A 21,386-nucleotide genomic window follows, 5' to 3' on the forward strand; every position below is an offset into this window, starting at 1 on the left:
TTCCAAATTTCTGTCATTTACCGAAATATGTTAGATTTTAAACTTATATGTACTGATCCTCTTGTAATGATTATGCACAAAGTCACAAAGACTTGTTAACAGTCATTACAGAGTATTCCAATGGGGATCAACTCCATGGAAATCAAAGTCTCATACTCAAAGTACATTGTTTTGATCATCCTTCTTGGATTAAGTTTTCTAATCTTACACAGATTGAATAATTTCCACCTATGGAGACATTTCCATATTCCCATTTTGACTATCACTTCTGAATAGGAGTTGCCTCCTTTCAGAATAGGTCAATATGGTCCTTCCAAAATAAACACTATACTTCCAATTGTCCCTGAGCAACCAATATTTGCTAAACCTTAGATTATCCTCGACAATTGCTTGATCATTTTAGTCATTTCCATTTCTAGACTTTTTCCCCTGTTAATGCTCCCATGCATTTGGAAAATTTTAGAAAGGATAAATATTATAGCACATGCACTCGATCCTATACTCGAAGCATATAGGACACGATTCATGATGTCTCACATAAAGACATGAGTCTAGACAAGTCTTTTGCTACAATATTTTTATTTGCTATGTTTTCATAATTTGACTATGAAGAGGGATGCTGTAATCATAATCGAATTTTGAGAACGCAATATATATAGAATTTCCTCATGTTGAACAATTCTAACATAAAAATCATATATATATATATATATATATATATATATATATATATATATATATATATATATATATATATATATATATATATATATCCTTGACTAAAGATGATTAAAATCTCAATCTAAGCTTTTAGAATTGAAATGATTTATAATTTCCTCTCCCTTAATTTTAACAAAACAACTTTTCCCAATTGAAACTTTTGTTTTCTATAATTAACATTGCTAACTTGCAACACTTATCATAATTATCATGCTCCCACTAACATGATGATTATCAGCGTAACACTTATGCTCCCACTAGCTTTGACATGGTTGCTTAGAAATCAGCTGGACTTCTAGAAATCAATACTTTATTGAATTTCTTACCAAAGTTCAGACTTCTGATACGAGATGCTTTGATAAACGTTTATCAAAACCATACACCTTTCCTTAAATAGCACACATGTGTGTCTAAAAAATTTCAGAACTATGAAAAGGGATGTCGTAATCATAGTCTCAATTGTTTAGACCTTTTCCATTCCTCACAAGTTCATGTTAGTGTGCCAGTTAACCACACACGCTCCACTAAAGACTTTGAGAATGCAAATGTCACAATTGCTATCTACTTAAAATCTTCTTAGTGAAAGTGTTTCCTCACCATCATTTTCATGAATCGGAGAGAAACCTTATGACACTTAGATTTTATGGTGTATGTGTTCCTATCCATGTGAATTTATCAAAACCATAATCACAAGACAAGGTTAGTGACAAATCCAAACTCATACGGACTGAACTTGTGTGGTCTTAACTTCTGGTCACCTGGCAGCACAAGGGACTGCCATTGCTTCCAAGTTGTTATGCAACCAATTGAGAACTCTCAGAACTCATATAAAAATCCAACTTTAACTAGAATGGGCAAAAAAAATAGGAATATGTCAACACGATAGGTTATAAACCTCAAGTCGTGTGCTAGTGATAAACTACAAGTTTTATTCTTGATTAGTTCTTGAAACTCTTTCAGGATCTTTTAGACTACCACTATCCTCTTAACATATAAGAATCTCTTGCCAAGACCCATTCCTTAACAAACAGATATTCAAAAGATAGTGCGGATTCTTATCAAGACAAACATTTCACACAATTTGTCTTATTTGGTCTTTGTTTTATCCAAAACATCACATCTTACCAATTTCAAATGTACTGGAGTAGAAAACATTTTACTCTTACATTTGACAAGTGTTATAAACCTTCTTTAAGATATGTTACTCAAATTACAATCTTGGAGTATGACTCTTAGAATTGTTTTGGAACGAAGTGTGACTCATCTTCTTGATTTAACCATTTCAACAATTCATGACTCCTCTTCTTCGCCATAAGAATGCACTAAGATGTCCTTAGAGGATGAATTTTGATATGGTATCGCAATCATTAAGATGATCATAAACCATGATACTAAATTACTCTCCCATCTTTTTAGATTTGAGAAACTTTTTATCTTTCTGCCAAATTTGATTCTTCTCATTCGTTCTGCCATACATCGAAACATTTCCAATGCTTAAGAATTATACTTAAACTTGTAAGTATAACCATATTTACTAAACTTTAGTCAATCATGACGAATAGTCTTATCGATCTTTTGTGGTGGACTTGACCAGTGCACAAGAATGTGTACTCGATCCCTTAGTCCTTCACTTGACTCACATATACATGTGAACAAGGAATTAGTCTTAATTTTCCAAAGATGAAAATTCTCATTCATCATGCTATACAACTTGCAAGATTCCAAGTTTCGGTCCAATTGAAATTTGGGTGATGAGAATCTTTCCTTATTTGGTAAATTCAGACACTACCACAAATGAAAGAATCAAATTCATATTTCCAATATTGCTAGAAACATACAAACATCAATTTTCCACAAATGCCATTGCAAGGAGATATAAAATAAAGTAAAAAAAAGTTATTTATTTATAAAAAGTGGAAAAACTTTTCCTTACAATGCAAATTTAAATGAAAACTATGCTATTACATATTTCCTAGAAATCTATCATAACTCCTAAGTAGTAGCTCAAGTATTTGATCTTCGAACCATGCGATTGAAATCCATCTTCGTGATTAGATTCAACATACTCTTCCTTTAAGTTATCTCCCCTTTTCTTGATCCTGCAAAACAACAAAATGTAACCGAGTCACATTTTGTATTAAGAATTATCAATTAGGAACTTAACAGAGTTAGATAGTGGACTTATCTGAAGCAGAGTCAAACTTTTTGATTCTCTTAGATCTTTTAGGTAGCCACGGCAGCTTCGCAACCAATGCCCCTTACTTTTAGCAATAAAAACATATGGAACCTTTGGGAATGGTACACGGGACAATCTTAGAATTAGCCTTTATCTTTACCATTTGGTCAACCGAGTTGACTGTGGACGATCCCTTTCCATTAGGAAGAGAAAGCTTTTCTGGATTTCCAATGTTATCATTGTCAATGTCCATGGAGGTTTGGGAAGTTGATCTTCCAACCAAATTTTCTTTACCAGTGCTCCAAATCATTGCTGATTCAGCAACATCAAGCAAATATGTAAGATCATTAAGGGTCATGTCATAGTCTGTTACATAGTAGTCCCAAAGAAACTCACTATGTGACTTAGAAAGTGACTGAAGAACCCAGTTAACAACCAACTTCCTCAAGACTTTGACACCCAACTCTCCCGACTTCTCAATATATGTGACTTCATCTCCAATATGTGAGCACAAATAGACATTGCTTGCCAATAGGGATTGAGTGACCTTGAACTGTTCAAGAACTTGTGGGTTAAGGAGAATAATTGGAGGAGGTGGAGGAAGAGAAGTATGATTTCCATTATCCAACCATAGAATATCATCTTCATTAGGAAAGCTTGTTCCAAGGGATTTGGGATGATCATATATGTCTAAACCAGATATCTAGTATAAGAGATATTCAGTTAGTTGATTTAAAGTCCTTAATATGACACCCAACACAATATTTTATAACTTGGAAGAGGGATGCCGTAATCCAAGCTATAAAATATTTGAAGGTAGGTGAATGAAGATTCACCAATTTCCACCATGAAAATGAAATAATTTATTAGGTTTTAATTTGATTTGAAACTCCTAGATCTTTTGAGATTCATTGAACTTTTCAATGGCATGTTTCAATCTCGATTGTGCCCTCTCAAGTTTTGTGACTGGGATGCCGAGGATCACAAAACAAAGTGTGAATAACCATGCAAATATACTTGGTACCCTTAATATTTATCACTCAATCGCTGTGCCAATTAACCACACACGCTCCACCGATACTATGATAAACATTAAGTTACCCTTTGCCTACCTTGTTAAATCAAGTGCAAAGTGTAATTTCATGGGTAGCACCAAATTCACATTTTCCTAAAGTAACTAAGAATGGGAATTATAAAATGTTTAATTACGTTATATTTATCATTATAATTATAATGCAAGGAGAATTATAGTCCTTGTCCTACCCGTTCGGCTAAAAACTTTCCACCAGTCAAGGAAGCGGTGGGTGAGAGTGGACACCCATTAAACTGTCATTTTATAGGCAGTAACCTTATACCCCCCTTATAGACCGGCTTCGTGAATGAGGCCTACTAACGGTAAGACTGACTTTGTTCTTATACATACATACATACATACATATATATATATATATATATATATATATATATATATATATATATATATATATTATTATTATTATTATTATTATTATTATTATTATTATTATTATTGTTATTATTATTATTATTATTATTATTATTATTATTATTATTATTATTATTATTATTATTATTATTATTATTATTAACTTATAATACTATACAGTATAAGAGTTGAATTTTAACTTTAAAATTCTAAGGGTTTAACTGGAATTAAAGTATTCATGAGGAAAACTTTACAAATTCCAAAACTTGAGGGCAAGTCTTGAACAATTCAAAAACTTTTCAATTCCATAACTTATGTGTTTAAAGTAGTTTTAATGAAAAACTTTTCAAGTTCCATAACTTGAGGACAAGTTAGGGAATACTTTAAAACATTTAAAAATGAGACTCGCCATTTTTCATAACTTATGGAAATCTTATGAGTTTTTAAGAGGTCATAAATGTGACTTAATATTTAGTACATCGAGAAATTCCGACACCGCCATCCATTATGGTTTGGCTTTATCCTCACCATGCAAAAATTCCTAAATTATGAAAAGGAACTTTCCCCTTAGTGAACCTTCAAATGAAATTCTTTCAATCTATAACGACAAACCTAATACGATCCCTTATGTCGTCTCTCATTCCTAAACCTTAGAAGTACCCATGCGAGAGGTACCACACCTTTCTAGCCTACTCAGTAGATAGGAGACTTGAGGCGAAAAACACCAAAGATGTCTCAGAATTATGTAATCACCTAACGTATCCCCAATAGATCACCCAGGAATATCACTCACAACAAGTCAAGTTTAATAAAGATGACCAGGAACCCATGCGGTTAACTTATTACTATTAAGTGTATATGTAAGAGTAGCACATAATTAAGATTCTACATGCTTAGAATTGATGATTTCGCTTTGAGTCCTTTTCCTTGTCTGGATGTGGGCTTAGAGAAGAATCGTTTATTCGACTGCCTTTTCAATCTTAATTATATACGACTTGTGTACACGAAACTGTAATAGATTAAACAAGCATAGGTCATGAAATGGGCTTCATAATCAAGTTACCCAAGGCAATGGATGGAGTTGATACCATTTTGGGTGATCATCGACAGACTAACCCACACCGTGCACTACCTGCAAGTTAAAGGAAACGAGCAAGATAGAGAAGCTAGCTAAAACACATGTCAGAGAGTTAGTTAGACTGCAAGGTGTTCCAATTCAGTCATTCACTTCAGAAATCTCTGAGAACTAGGCTAGACATGAGTATAGTCTACCGTCCACTAACCAACATACAAAATGAAAGAAAGATTCAATCATTAGAAGTTATGCTGAGAGAATTTATGATAGACTTTGGTAGATCGTGGGTTACCCACTTGCCAACTAGTCGATTTCTTTACCATACTAGCATTAAAGTCGCTTTATTCGAAACCTTCTATGGTCACAAGTGCAGATCCTCTCTGCACTAGACTAAAGTAGGTGACACACAACAAACCCTTGGAATTGTAGGTTGGTGACCACGTCATGTGAAGGTCTTACTCTGGAAAGGCATGATACATTTCGGAAAGCATGGAATACTAAATCCAAGGTACATAAGACCTTTCGAGATTCTTACTAGAATTGGTCCAGTTGCTAACAGGCCCAACTAACTCGAAAATTCCATAATGTATACACTATCTACGATATCTTTAAATTTAAAGAGTGTTTGTCCGACAAGACTCTTGTTATCCCACTCGATCAGATCAAGGTAAGAAAGAGCCTCAAACTTGTGGAAGAACCCATAGAAATCCCAGATAGTGAATCCAAGAGGACAAAACAAAACCATATCCCGATAGTGGTGGTCTGCTGAAATGTAAAATGAGGACCTAAAATTCACTTAAGAACGGGAGGATCAAATATGAATCCGTACCTTTCACATTCGTCCATGTGTCTCTCTTAGACTTAATTTCAGGACGAAATTCCATTTAATGGGTGGATAATGTAACACCCCGTTATTTTCTACCATTTGAAGTCAACAAAAGTCAACCCAAGGTCATTCATGTCCAATAAAACTCAACTTAAAATAGCGTCAAAAATAAATTGTGCAATATTCTTGTTTGGGATAAATAAAGTAGTAGATATTGTAACAAAGTTTTCAAAAATATAAAGAACACTAAATTCTGAGTTATAACGAAGAAGTTATGACCAATCGAAGATCCGTGTCAAAACCGGCAAAAAACTGTTAAGCGTAAAAATAAAAATTTCAATAAAATACTTTTTAGCCTTAGGTATCTAAGTGAAAGCTGTAGTTTACATTAAACCATGAATTTCCATAAAAATAACGTCTAAATCTGACTTCGTGTGAAGAAGTTATGATTTTTCTAAGATTCATCATAGCAATACATAGTCTGAAATTCGAAATAAAGACCGGACGATTTTTAGCCGACACAACCTAAACAAGAATGGATGGTCTCATCAATAGTAGTACATCGATAAAAAGACAGAGGAAAATGGACACCGGAGGTAGAAGTTATGAATTATTAACGGATTTATCTGTCTTAGTTAATAATATTAAAAATAAAATCAAAATTAGCCAACAGAGTCTAAACGAAAGTTGTAGAGCTTGGTCTCACACATGCGTGGATATAAAGAACATCATAAACAGAGCTCGTATGTGAAAGTTACGAATTTTTGAAATTCAGGGCACAAACTTCGAAACTTATCCGAAGGCGTACGCCCACGTACGAGATTACGCCCTGCGTACTCGGAACTTTGCCTCGGATTGACCACGTCGCCCTTCCTTTCTCAAATCGGCACGCATCCGCCACATCCTTGACCCGGGTTTCGATCAGAAGCCACGTCTCACCTACGTGTAGTGTACAAAGGTACGCCCAGCGTACCGAAATACGCCCAACGTAATGCGAGCCCTCGGACCAACTATAAAAGGCATGAGAAGCTGCCCGGTTATGTTTGCTACTTTTTTATTTCTTTCACCCTAAGACTTCTCTCAAACCACTTTAAAACCCCACGAAGCCTTAGGAACACCCCTAACACCTAAAGCAAGCCCCGAAGCCCCGAAGTCCTTGAGAAAATAATCTTTTCCTAGTCGAAACTCTGCCCGCATAAAGCCTGGTTTTTCATCATAAACTCGCAGTTTTGTCAAGAAAAAAAACACCTAGAAATGAAACGTTGCCCAAATTACTACTTATTGTGAAAACCTGAAATTTTCATCAGTACGAACTCTACTATGCAACACTTCAATTAAAAGTTAAATGCTTTTCTGCTAATTTTTAGCCAATTTAAAGTCTGTTTGAGTATTTTAATTAATTATTCATGAATCAGATGGATAAAAGGAAGTGACTACTAGTTAATCGGGAATGCAATGGAACGAGCAACACCTTGAATTGGTGTTCACGGCCAAACAAAGAGAGTTTGGGCCGTGAACTCTCTTAGGGCTGAAAACTCATGCCTTAGGCATGAGTTTACTCTCCATTCTTTCATTTCCTCATTTCCAAACTCAAGAACTAAAGCCATTCTCTCTCAAGTAGCATACCGTTCTTCACCCGATTTTCTGAGAATGTAAGTATTACTTGACTTGATTTTTTGTTATAACCTATCTCCTAGTAATTATACATCATTTCATCCATTCAATTGTTGATTTTCATTAGATCTTCAAAACACCAAGAACACCAAGAACACACACTAGTGTTCTTGGACCTTAAACACCCAATCGAGCTCCTATCTTGTAAGTGCACTTGCCCTAGCTTCTTGTATGCTTAGTATGATCTTAATAACACTTGAAAATCATCAAGAAACCATAGAACAAAGGAGTTTAAGTCCAAGGATGATCTTGGGCTGTAAACCCCTTTCAAGGTGGTAAATTTGACATTAGTTCCTTCCTATGACTTGGATGCCAACCTTGATCCTTCCTAAAAGTGTTTAAGACCTTAAAAAATAATCAAAAAAACTCCCCATAGGAGTTTATGGCCGTAATCACCTAAGGAAATGGTCCTTAGGCCGTGAACTCTACTAGGTAGTGTTATTGTGCCCTTAATGCTATCCTAAGGCTTGGACTTGATCATTTGATGCCCAATCATGACTTGTAAGACCTCGAAACACAATTTGGGACTTAGTACCATGAGTTTACGGCCCTAAATCATGGGGAAATGGTCATGGGCCGTAAACTCCATAAAGGGGTGGTTCATGGGTCATAAACTCCAATGGCATGCCATACAACCCTTAGGTGTAACCCTTTCATACCTGTAGCACTTGAATCAAAGTGTTTCTATGACCTAGGGTGTCTTAAATTGATTAATTAGTTATTAATTGACTAATTAGATTACATATATGTTTATTATATGATAACTAGGATCATTGTGTGTGTACAAGTCCTCACTTGACACTTAGCATCCTACATCTTCCAATCATCCAAACCACCAACTACAGGTGAGTTCATACCCCTTGATTAACCTTTTAAATGTTTTTAAATGATTTATTGGGGGGGGGGATACAAGTTAAATCATGATTAGTTATTATATCAATCACATGTGATTAATAACTAGCATGCAAATGGATTTACTATACGTTAACTGTTTTACCAAATAGATTTCTTCAAATGACTTTCTTAAATGTTTTTATATGTTTAAAACTCTTTATCAAAATGCTTTATACACTGTATGTTTCTTTTCAAACTCTGTTACAAATGTATTACAAACAAAAGTTTTCTTTATACTTAAACTGTTTATTCAAACAAAATACTTTCAAACCATTTTATAAACTGACATCAAGTCGATCTTTTCTTAATATATTAATCATTTTCAAAGGTTTTACAAAACTCGTTTTATGCTTTTTATTATCAAATGCATGCCCATATATGTATAGTTATACAAATAATGTTTAAAGGACTTAGGAAGGCTAACTCACTCTATTTCCTTTTCCTCGTTGGGATGTGGCTATGGAGTATCGGTTACCCGTCCGAATGTCGTCTAAATATTAGTTATATATCATATATACATATGTAGACATAAAAGTTTTCCTCAGTCAGTTCAGTACCTTTGGCTAGAAAAGGTATACCTTCGTTGATACTTGTACATTACTAGTAACTATTATAGGTATAGTTAGGAGATACCACTTGCTATTCCTATTACAAGGAATTACACCAGAGTCAGTTCATACATGAGTCTATACTAAATGCTAAATGAAGAGATACACTTACTTGCATACACTTACTTGGATACACTTACATGGATACCTTTACATAGATACCTTGTTAAAAGCATGCATGTATATGTATAGTTATATAAGTAATGTTTAAAGGACTTAGGAAGGCTAACCCGCTTTATTTCATTTTCCTTGTTGGGATGTGGTCTGGTAGTGTATCTGGTATCCGTCCGAAGGTCGTTTAAATCTTTAGTTATATATCATGTGTACATATACGGACATAATAGTTCTGATCAGTCAGTACCTTTAGGTAGCAAAGGTATACGTTCATATATCCCTAGTAAACTATTATAGGTGTAGTTTGGGCTTATATATGAATTGGTAATAAATTTGGATTTCGACCTAGCGATTCGTTGCGGAAGTTACATTGAGATCCAAATGTAGAATAGGGACTACCAATCATATTATTACTTACTTACAACGGGTCTCGTGAGAAGACTACTTACTTACTGGACGAGACTAACCATTCCGGCACCCAACTGTTAGCAACAGAGGTAATGAACATCTACGGATGCCTACGGTTAATACTTATACTAGGGTACCTTTACGGGACTAACCATTCCTACACCCTGCTATTAGCTACATAGGATAATGAACATCTATGGACGTTCAAGGTTAATACTATTTCGGCAGTCGTGATGTCGGGTTGATCCTAATACAAATGGATAATACTTACATGGCTATATTTTTCCTATCACTTTTATTTTGTGATACATTCACATAAACAATGAGGTAGACTATATATATTGTTAATAGTAGTCATACAAGGGAAAAACCATCTTTGTTACTTTCAAAATAGTCTAGTCATGGTAGAAGACTACTCTTTATACTAATAGAAATCATAGGGATTTGCTAGGGTGTTCAAACATTTTCAACTACTTTCAAACAGTTCATACTTAGACAAAATTTTTCCAAATATTCACAAGTCTTTACTTTCTAGTTTTACAAATCAAAGACACATTAATACTTATGAATTCACCAGCTTTATTGCTGATACTCGCTTTCTAAATACTTGTATTCTCAGGTCACAAATAGACAGGTACGACGACCAGGTTTTGTGAAGACGGAGAAATCAAGATCCCTATTTTATTTTGATTGTTCATTATGTTGTCTTATACTATGAAAGAACACACTTGTAACTAAAATTATACTATTAATGCAATGAATGATGTTGTTGTTTGTTTACTACTTTACGTTGTTGTGATACATTACATGACGTCCTCCTCCCCGAACGTTTCCGCCGTTCTGGTTTTGGGGTGTGACACTTATCAATTCAGTTTATACCCCTATATTTCACTATTTTTATATTGTTTTAGGGGGATGAAATACAAGTAAGATACAAAGAAACCTTGTATAAATAACAATAATTTATTCAATTAGTTTACAATTGTTATTTTTACTAAAATAAACATACTATTTTACTAGTTTAGTATTTCATGTAAAAACAAGCATATAAACTATAATAGGTATAGTTTATGAGTCATGCATATTTATCAATACAATTTATGGAATTTACATATTTCTTTTCATATCCAGGATAATTTACGGAAACAACCATATAAATTATATTAAATATAATTTATGAGATATTTACAAATTATCTATTACAAAGATATTTTTCATTATTCTACACGTAACTATCAATATAGCATTTGTGAGATACGCTTCAAGTACTCATTTAAGTATAAAACAAAAGTGCTGAAAATTATAACCAGAGTCCCCTTGAGGGAGAGCGTGACACTTGTGTATAGACCTATACGGGACTGACAATCTCGCACCAGAGCTACTTGCAACAGCTAGGTCGGCATACCTATGGTGACAATTTTCGTATCGTATTTCGATGCCTGAAGAACGTCGTGTTTCAAGCAAGACTTAGGTCATCAAGCATGGTTATGATAACTCACAATTTGGTATTGAATAATGCGTTTAGTGTAAGAATAAGTAAACAAGTTCACATAGTTTTATATAAATAAAACTATAAACGGTGAATCTAGATATTTACAACCTTTATCATATTTTAACCCTAATTAATGATCTTAATAATAGGATTGTTATTACACCAGTAGTGTATTTTTAAGAAATACTACTGCATTGATTACTCTTCATGAACTTAACGGTTTTATGGGATTAAAACTACTTTTCACAATCGAAATGGAAAATATTCTTCTTATAATTTTATAAAGAGTTAAGATTATGTTAAACTAGGTTATAGGTAAAATAACACTTAAACGGAACAGTTTTATGGGATTAAAACTACTTTTTAGTTGTAAAGAAGGAAGTATAGGACTTTTTGGAACGTGCTCAATCATTTTCTTAAAACTATAACAACCATAACTAATACTTATGAACTCACCAACTTAAATGTTGATCCTCTCTTTCAAAATAACTTGTATTCTCAGGAAACCAGTAGACAGGTACACTCCTGGAGCTTTTGAGAAGACAACTTAGTACCGTGCTGCGTCTTTTATCTTTTACTATATCTACTTTTCATATTGATTATCTAATGTATGAACACTTATGTAAAATCTTATACATTATTAATGCAATGGTTGTTGTACTTTGATTAATATAATGCATGTGTTGTGATACTTGACATGAAATCCTCCGCCCCCGAACGTTTCTGCCGTTCCGGTTTGGGGGTGTGACAGATGTCACAGTTGGTATCAGAGCATTAGTTTAAGCGAACTAGGAATAAGGATTTATTTCTACACCTAGATATACACAAGCACTAAACTTAATTAGGGAAGATGCCTGAAATGATTTAATGTGCTAAATGATTTGTGATGCTTTATGTTATCGTTTAATCGGATCCATTGTCTATTGCCAAGTGGATTTGGAAACTTTATGTGTTCAGATTTCTAAATGTTTAATTATCGTATTAGAACTGGCATGTAAATTTTTGAAAAGATAAGGAGACTTATACGTCTATCATAAATAAATCTCTCCTATCTTAATTATCATCACTGCTCATCGAACGTCTGATTTGGTGTATAGATTGACATGGTGAGAACTCGAAGCGGATTGGGAAAGAGTAACCTGCAGCCTGAGCCACGAGTGATTGAACATGCACTAGAGGTAGCAGATGTACCCGAGCCAATCACGATGGTAGGAGTCCAAGAAATGATTAGGGATATGATGGCCAAACAAAGGGAAGTGATGAGGCAGATGTTACAAAACAATAGGGATGAACCTACTATTCCTGTTGAGCAGAATAAATGGAATGAGGGTCATTCAGAAGAAGGAAACTATTGTGGAACCATTGGCCAAGCCGAACCGCTCGTGGTTAGAAGAAAGAACCAAGATGAAGGGATTGAAAGAAATGGATGCAAGTATAAATACTTCATGACTTGCAAACCATCAAGATTCACTAGGAAGGAAGATCAAATTAGATTTATGGACTGGATCTCTGAGATGGAACTAGCTTGCTTAACCTGTGGTTGTAAGGGAAAACTACAAACCACTTATGCAGTGCATCAGTTTAGAGGTGGCGTTGTTCGTTGGTGGAACACATTGGGAAAGATTACAAGCTCCAATGAGCCACTAGAACTGACATCGGTAGAGATTTTGATACACTTTAAATTCATGTTTTGCTTAGCCCAAAATCTGATAGAGCTAGAAACCAATTCCCGACGTTGAAGAAGGGAAGCATGTATATTGATGAGTATACCAATGCCTTTACATACAAGATGGAGTTTTCTTTGCGCATCTTCCCTGGCGAGTGGAAAAACATTGATATGTATACAAAGGGACTACCATTGGAGTACTCTGTGCCAGTACGCCAGTCACCTACTCTTGAGATGGCCATTTGGACTGCTAAGTCTATTCAAGAAATGATCAAAGGAAGAACCGACAATAAGGTTGAAGTTGGCGAGAAGAGAAAGTTTGATGGATCTTCAAGATCCGAAAACAAAAATAAGTTCCCAATGTTTGACCCCAACAACATGAGGTATGGGGATAGAAATGAAGAAAAGTGGTGTGACAAGTGCAGAAGGAAGCACATTGGGAGATGCTCTAGAGAGATGACTTGCTTCAAATACGGGATGACTGGTCACTAAGCCAACGAATGCACAACCAAGAGAGAAGTCTGCTTTAAATGTGGTGAAGAAGGACACTTCAAGGAAGACTTTCCAAAGAGGGAAGGAGATACAAAGCTAAGAAGACCCCCAAAGCCAAATGCAAGAGCATTCCTAATGATCCTTAATGAAGCAAGCAAGGATGTAAGGGATCAGGAGTGAGGATCTATATATATCCACATATCAGGATATAAAGTAGCCATATAGATAGGATCATGTGGTGTAGCCTATTATAAGAGGCATCGTGTAGGGTGAAATTAAATACCCATGTAAACATTGTGGGAAGTAATATAAACCTTAGTTATGTTATCCAATGTGTTAAATGACTACTTGAAAATCTTGTATCGTGACTTGGAAAACTGCAAGACAATACTTGAGACGAGTAGGAGTAGGTGTGAATGGTAGTAGAGGCCTATACTAATGAAAGTACATGACTCACACTTAGATCAGGTAAAGTCACAAGGTTACAAAGAAGCTAGTAAATGATCCTGTTTTGTTCATGTATGTAGTTACCATTTTTTCGGTGATAACTAAAAAGATGATTATTATTCCGACCCTAGTGGTTATAACAAATTAAGTCTAACTAAGATGAGTTAGTCACGTAGTTCAGAGAACCAAGTTCGATGCAGTATCCCACTCAAAATAGAGGATTGAATAAAAGACAATCAAAGCGATCAATATAAGTATCACAATCATTGTTAAAGTAAGAAGCTTGTAGCTAGAAGTGAAACGTGCTAGAATGTGATCATTTCACATTAGAACATGAAGGAAGGTATATTTTGTTCAGGAATTTAACTCTAAAATACCTGAGTCTAAGTATTGCATCATACGATGAGAGGTCATTAGAACGTGACCCATCAGTCTATTATGGTAATCATAGGAATGACCTTATCTTAAGATTTTTTAAGAAGAAGAAGGAGTCTACAATAAATATCGAGATTGTGAAGTGAAGGTTACAATTGAAAGCCCACCATAGGATAAATAGCGGGTTCAGGATTGAGCACCGCCTACAGTCAAGAAGTCCAAGAGTTAGATACTCATTAGAAGGAAAATAGAAGTTACGGTTATTACCGAGGATGAAAAGATAATGTATGGAGTCATTATACAATCCCAGTCTCATTGATGATTCTAGGACATAATCATCCTAAGGGGGAGAAAATTTTAACGCCCAAAGATTCAGGCTCATCAACTTAAAGATAATGAGCGTCAGGATTAACTTTTTGATAGAAGATTCTCTAGAATAAATAATCTTAACCAATATATATTATATGTGACAAAGGTTCCATACATATAAAGAACGCTCAAATTTGAGTTATAACAAAGAAGTTATGATTTGTTGAAGTTTTACGGCAAGGCACCGGGAACCTTAAAAAGTGAATTTTTGATAAATTGCTTTTTAGCCTTATATATATAAATGAAAGTTGTAGTATACGTTAAACGGAGAGCGTGCATAAAAAGAACGTCAAAATCTGACTTTGTGTAATGCCCCGATTCTCGAATACCAGTTTACGGTTATAAATTCTCATGAATTCAAGATCTACTCGACGAGTTGGTTGCCTGACTCATCGAGTAGAAGTGGGTTTAGGCCATGCGTTTAAGTGACTAACTCGCCAAGTCGGAAGAGTGACTCGATGAGTTGGAGCTAGAGGGTGAAACCCTAATTTCCGGGCTTTGGGACCATATTTAAGGTATCATTAGCCTCCCTTTGTTCCTTTGCAGCCCCTTGAGAGTCCAGAAAACCCTAATTCGTGTGTGTGCTCCATATTAGTGTAAATTGCAAGATTGGAAAGAGGACGTTGATGCAAGAAACTTGAAGATCAACAAGTTGGAGGGAAGAATGTTTGTGAGTCTGAAGTCATTCTCATCTAGCTTCATTTGAGGTATCAATTCATGATCTTGGCCTCATTTCATTCTAGATCTAATTGGTTAAAGTTTTGGGATTTTCTAGCATATTATGAAGCTATTGTGGGTATGAGCTCAGATCTGAAGTTCTAACTTCAGATCTGAAATCTCCTTGGTCTCTAAATCCAAAAAGCTATTAGCTTGAGCAAGTATGAACCCCTAATTCAGTGTAAAACCCAATTTCAAGCTTGGTTTTGGCATTTTGAGTCATTAGAGCCCTGCATGCACGTACGGTTTTCAACTTTACGTGATAAGCATGCCTTGGGAAGTTGGATCTGTAGTATGGAGTCGTAGCATGGCTTAAAAAGCATCTGTATGGATGAAGAACTGATAGGACTCGACGAGTCGCATGGTAGACTCGACGAGTCATAAGAAGATGGTCATGAACTCGACGGGTTGGATGAACAACTCAGCAAGTCTGATGAAGATTTGCCTTGGGCTCAGCGAGTGGCATGGTGACTCAGAGAGTTGGCAAGTTACGCAAGGAACTCGACGAGTAGCTGAGGGTACTCGACGAGTTGAGCTCAACATGGACCGTTGACCTTGATAGTTGACTTTGACTTTGACCAAGGGTTGACCATTTTGACTTTCGAGGATAATTGGTAAGTAGGTATTTATGAATTGAATCTTTGATGGTTATAGGTGTTGGAATTTGGGGTAGTGTTTCGGGAGCGTGATTTCGTGGTTCAGTCCGGCATTGCAAGGTGAATTATCCTCACTTTATCAGTAGGGTCTAAGGCACCAAGGTCGGCCCTTTCTCAGATTATATACTTGTATTTGTTTGATATGCCTATTGATCTGTTAGATCGGTGTCCTGGTAAATTAGGACGGTATTATGTTAGTGACCGGTTAGGTTGGTATCATGGTTAGGATTGTTGCTATGCTTTGGGATCTGTTAGATCGGTTTGACTGTTATATATATATATATATATATATATATATATATATATATATATATATATATATATATATAGATATATATACATGCTAGTGTTATATGATATCTATGTGCACATGATTGTCCTGGTTATAGGATGATGCTATGTTAGTGACCGGTTAGGTCTATACCCCGGTTATTGGGGGTTGGTTTGAGGCGGTCCGGATAGGTTGTAGGCCCTATGAGGTGGTCCAGTCATGTCGAAGGCTCTGGAGCGGTCCAGTCAGGCTGAAGGCTCATTATGCATGTTGTTCTGTATCTATTGATATGGTATGATTATGATTATGGTTATATAAGGTTGGTATTTTGGGAGTAACTCACTAAGGTTTCGAGCTTACAGTTTTAGTTTATTGTTTCAGGTTCAGCGGATGGCCGCGGGTAGGCGAAGGCATGACCGTACACTTCCTCGATTGACGATTATGATTTCTGGGAACTCCGATGTATAAACTATTTTGAAAACAAATTGTAATAATTGAATGGTTTCAAATGATTTAAAAAGTTTTAAATTGGCTGGAATTTATGGGTATTACAAGTTGGTATCAGAGCCTTGGTTTGAGTGAATTGGAGGAACACTCGTGTGAATCCAGTCTCAAATAAAGGAAAGATTTTCAAAATGATTTTAAATGGTTTTCAAAATAAGTAAACAAGGATGCGAAGTGTACGATCAGTCGCAGCCAGTAAGTAGACCCCAAAATACCATACGGTTATTGATATTGTGATATGTTAGAACAACATGCTAGTACTAGGCTAAGGATCTTCAGGAATTACATGATAGAATTGCCTGAGTACATGATGCCTGTTAGCCTAGGGTTTTCCTTATATGAGATTGACATCATTACTATAGTTACTTGTGTATGCATCACAGCTGTATATAATTAAGATCTTATATCCTGAGAATGTTTGATCTGGCCTGATGTTCTGTTCTTATTGATTAGGGCTTAGGGTAGGATTGGATATTCGAAACTCTATAGGGTCTAGCATTATGTATGGCTAGCATACACTAGTGCTGTAGGGGTTGGTGGAAGTTTCATGGATGGGTGGGTAGTGAGAGGCCGGGAGGCCAGTTATGAGATATTTAGCATTCCTCTAGGAGTAAGGATTTATCGCTCGCTATGTATATGTATATGGTAGGGTGTTGTGGTGATACTTGAGACAAATATGGGTAGGTGTGGAAGGTAGTATAGGCTCGTACTACTAAAAGCACATGACCCATACGCGTATCAAGGAAGTCACATATCCTAGGGATTGGGTTGGGAGTCGGTTCCCTGTTATGGTATGGATTATTCAAGACGTCTTGAGACCAGATCCAGGTTAGGATCGGAAGCGGGCAGCCAAGATAGGCCAGCATCTTCAGGGGATCGTGTTAGTTAGATCATCCAGGAGTAGGTGATTAAGATTGTCCGGGGGCGGTTTTTAGAGGTGTTGGGTCTATTAAGTCCGCCATGGTTGAGTATTTTGACGAGCGCTATACAGCCATTGCCAAGATGGTTGCCATGGCAGTTTTAACAGCTGTAACGACGACATGGAGATGAGATGGTCGAGCTTTCCAGTACCGGGACTTGTTATTGGTGAATGTTCTTATGAGCAGAGGACTGCAATTATTTGGGATCAGGAGGATGATCTATACTAGTTATATTTCCGCGGGTTGAGCGGGAGAGGCTAGCATGTGGATTTGTAGATTTGAGGCTCAGGGGTTTTGCTTGAGACCGGAATGTGCATCGTAGGGACACTGGAAAGGAGTGATGGTTATGTTTAGTTGGGGTTTTGCATCTGGAAGTGGAATGATTAAGTGATGGATTCGATTTTCATATTGTAGGGCAAGGATTGTGTCATCTCAGTTTTCAAGCTCAACGGAATGAGCAGGCTTGTGACCTAAGGGCATGTTGTCTTCCAGCTTGGGGTCACTTGGTTTCAGAGGTTGGCAACATTATTTCAGCTTCGGTGAGTGTAGGTGGGTCGACGTGGCATAAGTAAGTGTGGAGTCCGGTTTGCCTTGGATCTCTTACATCAGACGAGAAGGATTGATTGTACGATCTATTGCACTTTTAGGATAATAGATTATGTCTGCGGAGTAGTTGTAGCTCGGTTTAAGGGCAGAGGTTGTTTCAACTGCTACAGTTCAGCGGTGGATGTTTGAACTGGTAAGTGAGTCAGGGTGCGAAGCCTGAAAAGACTGATTCTAGAATCCGAGAGCGGGATGTTTATGGGAACACCTTTGGGAAAAAGGGGTATTACGTGGGAAGTCTACAGACAGGGTTTCACAGGATGGTTATTCATCATTTTCAGGACTCAGTGGTCTCAGCAACCGTTCATGATTGACGGACGAAAGCGCCAACAGAAAGGGGTTCGTTGCTGAGGTATTAGTTGGAACAGTTATCTTTTGGCCTTCAGGATAAGAGTGGGAGGGGGGGGGGGGTCGCTCAAGCATTAGTGGCTGACGGTTTCTCTGGGGCTCAACAAATTTTCATCTGGTTCTTGGAAGTGTGTGAACATTCGGGATGGGCTAGTAATGGAACACTAGTACGAAATAGTTGGTTGTCATCGGAACGGTCATTGGGAAGTGAGAAGGATTGAGAATCCTCTACTTTTCATGTATTATGAAGGTTTAGTCGAATCTAAGTGGGGTAGTGTTACCACGAGATGTAGATGTGAGAGAGTTTTTGGAACGGGGATAAGTTTCATAACCCCACAGGAGAATGAAGGCCCTAGTGGCTGCTTGGTTTGAGGGTTGTGTTGATTGGGGGTTCGGTAAAACTCCCCAACATAAAAAACACGTCTTCTGGGTACTTGATAGCAGAAGTTGGGGAAACAGGCAAGAATTGAGTTTAGTTCGAGTATTCGGTCAAGGGCGTGCCCGGATCTGAGGGTTTTTGGATTTATAGATTGAGGGTTTTGTTAGCTACTAGGGCTCAGCAGTGTATTCATCATTAGAGTGCAGGTTATTTAGCGTATATGGTAGACACATGGGTTAGGGAACAGACCACAGATTTTCGAGAGGGTGAACGATCGACATGAGGCCTAGGGTTAGGCTGGGGATATAGTCCATAGAGTAGATCCGGTGTTCAAAGCCCCAAGTGGGTGAGAACAGGATGCATGGGAGAGAGCATCAGGAAGGGGGGGTCCAGGGATATGCTCAACGGTTTAGAGCGGTTCGGATACACTAAAGGCCAGTGGGGCGTACCAGTCAGACGGAAGGCTCGGAGAACGGTCCAGACATGCTGAAGGCCCAGAGAGGCGGTCCAGACATGGTGAAGGTTCTGAGAACTCTGGTGTATAAACTATTTTGAAAACAAATTGTAATAATTGCTTGGTTTCAAATGATTTAAAAAGTTTTAAATTGGCTGGAATTTATGGGTGTTACACTTCGTATGAGGAAGTTATGATTTTTCTAGGATTTCGCAGAGTAGTATACAACCCATAATTCGAAATTTAGATCGATCGATTTTTGGCCGACACAACCTAAATGAGAGTTGAAGATCTCATTAATAGGGGTTCAACGATAAAAATATAGCCTGAAACGGAGTCCGTATGTAGAAGTTATGAATTTTACATGGTCGTTAAACAATGTAATCTTTTCATACTATTAAATTTAAAATCCATTGAGAATTAGCCAATGGAGTCAAAGAGAAATTTGTAGATCTTGTCATTACCTACCTGTGGATATAAAGAAAGTCAAAAATGGAGATCGTTTGCGAAAGTTATGAATTTTTAAAGATTGGTTGTTTTACCTGCGTCCAACGCCACGTGTCAGCACCAGGCTTCGCCTTGGTGCCTACGCAAGACTCACAACGTGAGAGCCAAGTCTCATGATGCGAGAAGCCCTAGACAGCCTATAAATAGAGGCGCAGAACACCCCAAAACTCACACCAAAACCATTCTTTCTCTCCCATTACCCCCAAAACCTCTCTTCTCTTCCCTAGTACTTCCTAAGTGCTAGAGGCGAGTCCTGGAGCGCCAGAAGGCTCCTAGAAGAAGAGATTTCAGCTCCGAAGTTTTGCCCCTGTAAAGCCTGGTTCCTAACCAAACCCCCTAGTAAGCGAGTTATGCTTACCCTACTTAAGTATAACTTATGCTTAAGTTCATTATCGTTATTATGAACCTATAAACAAGATTTATCAGTGATTCCAAGTCGTTATACTGATTGATCTACTTACGGAGATGATGTCTAGGTTGTTATTTAGTGAGGTGTTTAAAGTGGGATTTCCAAACAGTATGCTTCATATACCAAACGGACCCTACCTCCGATATGATCCCACCTGGTTGTTCCTTACTTGATAGATCATGAAAGTAAACATTGAATTAATGATGAATCTAGACTAATAATTAGTCACAATAAAGATTAGACTAAAGCTTAGCAATACTAATGCTAGGTTTCGTCGAAGAAAAATATAATCGTTAGAAGCGAAGCGCTGCCGAGTTTGGAATCATAATTTTGACAAGTGAGTGCGTAGTTACTTTCATCTTACACATAGATATGAAGTATTTAATATAAGTTGCGTGCTATGTGTAAATATTATCTGTGTACTTAATATTTATGCTGGATGAACAAAAATATACATGTTTTAATTGTTTTAAACTGTATATGTATTTTATACCTATAATTATGATGGGTAAAGACGGGTAGATGAAAGATGAGTTGGATGATGAGATGAAAGGTGATAAATATCATGAGATGAGGGGGAGAGGTGAAAAATTAGAGTAGCCTTTACCCAAGCATTGGCCCCATCATCTAGCAGAGTATGGATGACAACCACAGACTATTCTAGATAGTCCGATGGATCACTAGCAGGCTCACAACCTGTACGTGTTGTGAACGAGACGTTTACCCGGTGTACTCTAAAAACCCATTGACATGTATTTTGGGTGGACTCTCGAAAATAATACTATCAATAAATGAGATAACCCTGGCAGCTATGGGCTTAGTTCCTGTTGGATGAACC

The sequence above is a fragment of the Lactuca saligna genome, chromosome 6, assembly GCF_052625555.1.
Source record: "Lactuca saligna cultivar CGN05327 chromosome 6, ASM5262555v1, whole genome shotgun sequence".
Lineage (NCBI taxonomy): Eukaryota > Viridiplantae > Streptophyta > Magnoliopsida > Asterales > Asteraceae > Lactuca > Lactuca saligna.